Raw genomic sequence first — 9198 nt, forward strand, 5'->3', positions numbered from 1 at the left:
GTATTTAACTAATTATAGAAGTTAAGAAAATGAAATGTTGGCATCCTGTTTACATCAGTCTTTGAGTAGTTCTATTACCCAGCATCCCCTGATCTCATTTTTAATCCCTTTAGAGTTCTAACATTCTATAACTTTGGAGTTCTACTCATGGAAAAAGATATTTTCTTTACTGTAGCAGGTTCTGTGGAGGTTTGATGGGAATAGACCACATGCCTTAGGACTCAGTACTCGGGTGTACAAGTGGATACCCTAGAATGACCTTCTTGGCATGACTCTGGATTACAAATACTGAATATATTAGTAACAACCCATTGGAGCATTAATAACTAATCATGAAATAAGCTTATTGAAAATGTATTATGGAAAAACTTAAAAATAAAATTAAACTTCTTTATATTTATTTTCCTGTCCTTTGGGGAAAATCATAAGCTATAATTGTCGGCATTTTATGATATACATTCACATTCTTTGTGGTCAGAATCAGACTGTTTTTACTTCAGGTGTTATTACGTCTCATCGAATTTTTTACAACTTCATAGATTGTCTTTTTGTCTCCTATTTCTATAACTTTACACCTGTTCTTTCTTTTTATGCAGGTTATTTCAAATGTCACTAAAAATAACAGCTCTTCTGCTATCACCAGGGACTCTGCATTTTCTGTAGGATTAAATTCCTAATCTTAATCATAATGTGATGACATATATCATGATGAAGTGTGACCTGTCCTTTCTCAATCTTAGCACCACCACCACCCCGCTGCCTGCTGCCTTGCACATCTCACATTTCACATTCTGTGACTGCACTTAGAAGAACACATTCTTACATGTTCATGTTCATCTCTTTTCTTTGCTTTTTTTTTTTTTTTTACACATTTTATTTAGATTGCACTTTTTCTTCAGTCCAACTGGTAATCTTGTTTAATTTTTTTTCAGTCTGAAGTCACACACACCATACAGCTTTCACTTACATCTCCAGCAGAAGTAGACGTTCCTTCCTCTGAAGTCAGAAACACAATATTAATTTAGTTCCATGTTTTAGCTAGAAAACACTGTCACTTGAGCGTTTAGTTGTTCATTCCTCATTTTATTCCTATGAATAATATTGCTAAAATTTATCCAATCCTAAGTCATCCAAAAACCAGGGCTTTTATAACTCATGGTGGATCCAATGGCATCACGAGGTGATCTACCATGGGATCCCTATGGTGGGCATTGCATTGTATGAGGATTAACCTGATAACATTATATAAATGAAGGCCAGGGAAGCAGCTGTTAGATTGGACTTCAACACAGTGTCAAGTACAGACTTGCTCAATGCACTGAATACAGTAACTAATGACCCTTTGTGAGTGTAACAATATTTTTGTACTAGGTGGTATTTTTAGATAGCTTATCTATTCAATAGTAAGTATGAGTTTCATCCTTTTTTTAAGAGTCTAATTTTGAAAGAATTTACATGATGTAACCAACCTAAAATCATCTTTTATTTCTGAGCGGTTATTTAAAAATTGTGTTTTGAACTCCATACATGTAATGGTTATCCAATAGTGAAACAATTTTCTACACAAAAGTAATTTTAAAGTAATATAACTAATATAAAAAAGGCAGTTTTTTAAAAAAATTATATGATCAATCTGCAGTAGAAAAGAAGGACAAACTTAAAGAAATATGGTAAAATATTTTAATTAAATATCTAAAATGTCTAAAAGTATAACTATTTTCTTGATGAAAAATTCATTTTTGTTTTCATTATTGTAACAGGCTTGATAATTACATGTAATTTTCATGACTTAAAACCCACGTATTTAAGGTGTAAAATCCCAATATATTTAGAATGCTTACGAGTCATGAAGCCATCTGGAATGATACAATTTAGGGTGTTGTGAAAGTGACTTCTTTCACTGAGCATAATTTTTTTTAAAATAGCTTTTAGATTCATTCATGTTGCAGTGTGTATTAATACTTCATTTCTTTTTGCAGCAGTATAATATTTTATGGTATGGATATGCCATATTTTCTTTGTTCACTTAGTTCATTGGCCTTTTGATTGTGTTCAATTGTAGCAACTAGGAACATTGCTACACATGTTTTTGCATAAATATGTTTTTCTTTGGGATTGATACTATAAGTGGAATTCCTGGCTCATGTGGGAACTATATGTTTATGAAGAGCTGCTAAACTGTTTTCCAAAGTACTTGTTCCATTGGTCATTACTACCAACAATGAAAGAGGGTTCAAATTCCTCCACACTGTTGCCAACATGTGTTATTATCTTTTTGCTGTAGCCTTCTTAGTGAGTGAAATGATCTCTCATCGTGGTTTTCTATTGGATTTTCATTACAGCTAAAAATGTGGAGCATTGTTACATATGCTTACTGATCATATATCTTCTTTGGAAAAATGTCTATTCCAATCCTTGAAACATTTTTAAACTTTGCAACTTGTCTTATTATTGAGTTTTAAGAACTAATTATATATCATGAATGTTATGTTAGATATATAATTTTCAAATATGTTGTTTCATTCTTGGTGTACTAACATTTTACTTTTTTGATGATGGTTTTTGAAGCACAAAAATTTTAATTTTAGTAAATTAAATGTTTAACAATTGATTTTTTTATACTCCGAAGATACAACGTGCAAAATATCTACCCAGTCCAGTTACCATCAATTCAGCATTTATAACTACTATCAATAATGTTTTTATGTAAGAAAGTTGTCACCTAAAGGAATGTTTTTATAACAGATTGTACCATAAACAGATTGGACCAATATAAAAGAAATATAAAATAAGGTGGTTTATTTAAATGTAAATATACAGATACTTCCATTAAATCTAAACAGACTTTAAAAAGAGGAGCAAATAATGAGAAATGACATAGAACATTAGAAGAACACAGTTAACAAATGGAACTTTATAATGTAACATGATACACACACACACATGCATGCATATATATACATATATATGCACACATATGTATTTTATATATATCAACTGGAAGACACATTTTCTTAGAGCATATTGAATTTTTAATAATTATTTGAAGTGATATGTGGTGGGGCATAAATAAAGTTTTTTCCTAAAATTTATGGAAAATGTTTATCATTTTAGAGCTTTATTCATTTCCCCAGTGGAATGTATGTGAAATTAGAAATATAGCAACTGCTACCTGCTTCCTACTTTAATATTGAACTATTTTACAATATCAACAAAATCAAGACATCTTTGTCCAAAAAGAAATTAGAAATGTAGCAACTGCTACCTGCTTCCTACAGTAATATTGAACTATTTTACAATATCAACAAAATAAAGACATCTTTGTCCAAAAAAAAATTAGAAATGGAGAAATAAGTGAGTGAGTGGTGGAGAGAACACTGGACTAAAAGTCAGGAGAGCTGGGGTACAGTCCCACACTTCTGCTGAACCAATCTTTCACCCTGAGCCTCAGTGTACCCATTTTTTCTGGTCTCTTAAAAATATTCATCTCGTTGATTTTATTCTCATATTTTAAATTATTTCAATAGATTTTAGGGAACAGGTGGTGTTTGATTAGATGGATAATTTATTTAGTTGTGATCTCTGAAATTTTGGAACACCTATCACCCAAGCAGTGTCACAGCACCCAAAGTGTAGTCTTTTATCCCTCTTCCCATTCCGACCTTTCCCGGAGTGCTGAGAGTCCATTATATTACTCTTATGCCTTGGCGTTTTCATAGCTTAGCTCCCACTTACAAGTGAGAACATCCAATGTTTGACTACCTAATCCTGAATTACTTCACTAAGAATAATGATCTCTAACTCCATCTAGGTTGCTGTTAATGGCATTATTTTGTTCCTTTTTATGGCTGAGTAGTATTCCAAGGTGTGTGACTGTGTGTGTGTGTGTGTGTGTGTGTGTGTGTGTGTGTCACATTTTCTTTATGCACCCATTGGTTGATGGACATTTAGGTTTGTTCCATATTTTTACAGTTAGTAATTGTACTGCTATGAAGATGCGTGTGCATGAGTGTTTGCATATAATGACTTCTTTTTTTTCTGGGTAGATACCCAGTAGTAGGATAGCTGGGTAAAAATGTAGATCTACTTTTAGTTCGTTAAGGAATCTCCATACTGTTTTCTACAGTGGTTGTACTAGTTTACATTCCCACCAGCAGTGTAAAAGTGCTCCCTTTTACCACATCCATGCCAGTATTGTATTATTTGGGGGGCTTTTTAATGATGTCCATTCTTACAGGAGGACAGTGGTATTGCATTGTGGTTTTGATTTGCATTTCCATGATAATTAGTGATGTTGAGCATTTTTTTATGTTTGTTGGACATTTGTATATTTTTCTTTTGAGAACTGTCAATTCATGATCAGCCTACTTTTTGATGATATTATTTTTTTTCGCTTGTTAATTTGTTTGAACTCTTCATAGATTCTGAATATTAGTCCTTTGTCAGGTGCATAGTTTGTGAATATTTTCTCCCATTCTGTGAGTTGTCTGTTTACTCAGCTGATTATTTCTTTTGCCATGCAGAAGCTTTTTAGTTTAATTAAACCACATTTATTTGTTTTGTTTTTGTTGCATTTGATTTGGGTTCTTGGTCATGAATTCCTTGTTAAGCCAATGTCTAGAAGAGACCTTCTGATGTTATCTCCTAGAGTTTTTATTGTTTCAGGTCTTAGGTTCAATTTTTTCATCCATCTTAAGTAGACTTTTTAAATAAGTTGAGAGATGTGGATTCAGTACCATTCTACTACATGTGGCTTGTCGATTATCCCAGCACCATTGGTTGAATAGGGTGTCGTTTTTCCACTTTATGTTTTTGTTTACTTTGTCAAAGATCAGTTAGCTATAAGTATTTGGCTTTACTTCTGGATTTTGTATTCTGTTCCATTGGTCGACATGCCTGTTTTTATACCAGTGCCACCCTGTTTCAGTAGCTACAGCCTTGTAGTAGTTTGAAGTTGGGTAGTGGGACACCTCCAGATTTGTTCTTTTTGCTTAATCTTGCTTTGGCTATGCAGACTTCAAACTGAGAATCAAATCAAGAATTCAACCCTTTTCACAACAGCTGAATAAAAAAGAAATAAAAAAAATAAAATACTTAGAAATATACTCAACCAAGTAGGTGAAAGACCTCCACTAAGAAAACTACAAAATACTGTCAAAAAATCATAGGCGACACAAACAAATGGAAACATCTCCCATGCTCATAGATGGGTAGAATCAATGTTATGAAAATGAGCATACAGTCAAAAGCAGTCTATGAATTCAGTGCAATTCTCATCAACATACCATCACCATTCTTAATAGAGCTAGGAAAAACAATCCTAAATTTCATATTGGTTTCATTCTCATTTATGACCTTTAGTAGCAAATGTAAGTTCTTAATTTTAGTTTGTGATAATATAGGAAACGCATTCTAAAGGGACTTAGTGAATTTTCAATCTTTCTAAACATACATGCACATATACATGTCCATTTCTTTTGAAACAAGACACAGCATCACTTTACTATCTAATAGGTATGTTGGGAAATTCAATGTGTTTATTGAAGACAGTTTGAAATAATAATAATTATTCTACATAACTATACTTTAAATGATGTCTAATTTTTTCTCTTTTCCACAGTCTTTTGATCCTTCCCTCCTATAAATATAATGTGGCAACACTAAATTTTTAGTATAACAAAAACATATATACAAGCAATACAAAAAGTTTATCAATTTTGTGGAAAATAGCTAAATCAAGCCATATACCTTTAATCTGCACATCAGTGAAGCACTTTATGATCACAGTGGTCCAGACTGACAGAAACCTATTTGTCTTTAACCAGAAGTCTCATCATTAAACAAGTTTCCCAACAAATATTCTTGAGCCTAAGGCATGATTTAAATATATTTCACTATATATATATATATATATGTATATATGTGTGTGTATATATATACACACATATATATCACTGTATACAGATCACTAAATATATAGATTTGTATTTGTATATGTATATATAAATCATGTCATACACAGACATACATACACTAAAACACTGATGTTAAAAAAATTATAGGAAGTGTTTACAACAGAATATTTTATACAAATCATCCAAGTATTGATACAGAAAAGCAGGAATAATAAAGTGGCAAAGGTTAATAATGTTGTTTTATCATTCTTATAAGCCTGAATTAATTCACATTAAACCTATTCTACAACACACTTAAAAAATGGGTATCTATTGTTTAGAAAGTACTACAATCACCAACCAAAAAAGAGAAATATTCCAATATAAAACTTTATGCAACTATAAATGTGCACTTCAAAGTAAAAATTGCCAAAAACATATAAAAGATTATAAAGTAACTGGTGCTCAGGAAAAGAGAAACAATGCCAATAAATTAATGCTATAGAGATTTGCAACCTACAAAAATCTGAGAAATCTCTCTTTGAGGGAGTATAATACAAAACAACCTTCTAAAATAAAATGCCAGCATACAGTTTGAAACTGAAGTTCTACATCTAGAAATCTGTCACGCAGAAATCCTTCCACATAAGCACATGTATGAACAGAATATTTCCTCCAGCACTTAATTGGCTCCAGTCAATGAACACACATAGCTCCAACAAATGTATGAGTGTAGCCATAGCAGAGAACAGTTTATTCCACTGCTAAATAGAAAAAGTAGTTTCCAGAAAAAAAAGTCTTCCTTGCAATGAAATTAATTAAAATATATGTAAACTCATATAAGGTAAAAAAAAATCTAGAAGAATACACATAAATCCAAGGATGGGAATTTTAGATTTTATTCTCAGAATTCTGCAGTATTTAACTTTTTACAATATTTTCATGTGTTATTTATGAGGTTTAAAAATTAATTTGTAAAATAAACATAAAATCAATACAGGAAGTTTGAAAAATTAACATCTCATTATTAATTCATTAGTGTTATTCAAAAAACTTGAATTGATCATGTTTCTCACATGCGATTTTATTCATGTGCAGCTTTTTTTTTAGAACATTTATTCCATGTTTAAAATACCTATGGATACATATGATACAGTGTTTAAAATTTGCAGGAACTGTAGATATCTAAATTCACAAAATTTTCATATTTTGTTCTTTTATTATTTTTAATATTTTATGAATCTTACAATAGCTTAACAACTTCTGCTGTCTTCTTCAAAAGGTTATATTGGTTGTGATTTTGTGACATGACTATAAACACTTTGACAATTATCCTGTCAAGTAAACTCCCCTCCCTTAGAAGTTTGGCAGACCTTGTAGCTGTCTCAACAAAAAACGATGTAGTGGAAATAATGCAGTTTAACTTTCAAAGTTCTGTTGGAAACACAACGTGTTCTCTCTCTCTCTCTCTCTCCCTCTTTTTGGATCTTTTGTTTATATGTTTCTTTTTCTCTCCACTCCTCCTTAACTCAATCTGTAGTCCCCATAATAAATGACAATTTGGCAGACAGACAAAAATACATGCCTAAGAAATCCTGGTAGCCCACGAGCACTCTTATCCCTTCAACTTGAATCATTAAGTATGTAAGCGAATGACCTTCAGATAATTATAGACCAAGGCACCATAGGAAAGTAGCTACATAAGAAACTCTGTGGAAGAAACACACACCTTAGCCCAACCAACACCCCCAAACTCTGAGCAATGGTAATAAAATTATTACAGTTGTTTTAAGGCCTGACATTTGGAAACAATTTGTCATGCAATGATACATAACTGGAATAATGAATCTACATGTTTTAAATTATACATTTGTAAAAAAATTATCATTAATATATAGCTACAAGAGTTGAAAATAGGGAATATTATATTTTGAGAATATCTGTACCCCAAATAGAATAGTCAGCATAACATGGTGGTTAAGAGCTGGCACTCTGGATCCAGATGCCCTTGATTCAAGTCTCTGAGAAAGTACTACATGATGATGTGGGGTTGGACAAGTTGCTTGGGCTTTATTTGCTTCAACTTCCTCACCGATGAAATGGCAGTGGTGGTCACAGTATTATCACCCTCATGGGGTTCCTGAAAGGATGAATTCATTAATATTTCAAAGCACCAAAAACAATTGCATATACAGCACAGTAAAATTTTTTGGAACACTGAATTGGCAAGGTTTTTAAATATCACACCAGTAGCAGCAGCAACCAAAATAAAATTGATAAACTGGGTTTCATCAAAATTAATATTTTCACACATCAAACAACACCATCAATAAAGTCAAAAGAGAAACCAGAGTTTGAAGTATATATTTGCAAGTACATACCTGATAAGTGACTTATATAAAAAATATATAAAGAAAGCTTACAGCTCAATGTTAAAAAGACAAATAACCTAATCAAAAGATGTTTAAAAGATCTAAACAGGAATTTTACCAGGGAATATGTAAACGTCCAATAAGAACATAAAAAAATGTTTTATGTTAGATTATATAGTTGCGAGAAGTATATAACCTCTTCCCAATAACAAGTAACTTTTCCTTTGTGCTCATAGTCAGGTAAATAAATCCTCATGACTAAACAGAAAAGCTGCCTGGAATAAATACAAGTTATTCAGCAGAACTATAAAAATATAAAATTAAAGATAAACAAATAACACTAGTTTTCCTAAGAATCCATACTAGTGATTAAAATATTATAAATGAAGAGTCTGGTTTCCATATTTTTTAACAATATCTTTCCCCACCACTGTGCAAAGATGCTATTTTAATTCTTACTATATGTACTAAGTCAAACACGCACACACACGCACACTTGCATGACTATGCATTAATAATAGAGGATATGTATCTTGTGGCACATACCTCGTTCCAAAGGAACTGAGTGATGAGGTTTGTTTAAACAATTGGCACTACTGAAAACAGTGTGAGGTTTCTCAAAAACATTAACATAAGATTACCATGTGATGCAGCAATCCCTCTTCTGGATATTTATCCATAACAATTAAATCAGGATCTCGAAGAGATATTTGCACATCCATATTCATAACAGCACTATTCTGAAAGCTCAGACCTTGAAGCAATCCCAGCATCTATCCAAGCAAAGTGTAGGACCAACCGGTTCTGATTGGTCCAAAATGAAAGGAAAGGTGAATGTGCTGTGTCATAACTGGGAGGGAATGGGAGGAAAATCGTTGAAACTCACCCCATTGGAAAGCATGTTAAAGAACTTTAAGAAAGGCTTTGCGGGG

At 32.2% G+C, this 9198-nt stretch overlaps 1 pseudogene; it reads left to right on the forward strand.

Annotated features, from left to right (window-relative positions):
- The window catches only part of LOC105530357, a 36443-nt pseudogene that overhangs the window by 13808 nt on the left and 13437 nt on the right, over positions 1 to 9198 (forward strand).

The sequence above is a fragment of the Mandrillus leucophaeus genome, unplaced genomic scaffold (assembly GCF_000951045.1).
Source record: "Mandrillus leucophaeus isolate KB7577 unplaced genomic scaffold, Mleu.le_1.0 Scaffold813, whole genome shotgun sequence".
NCBI classification, from domain to species: domain Eukaryota; kingdom Metazoa; phylum Chordata; class Mammalia; order Primates; family Cercopithecidae; genus Mandrillus; species Mandrillus leucophaeus.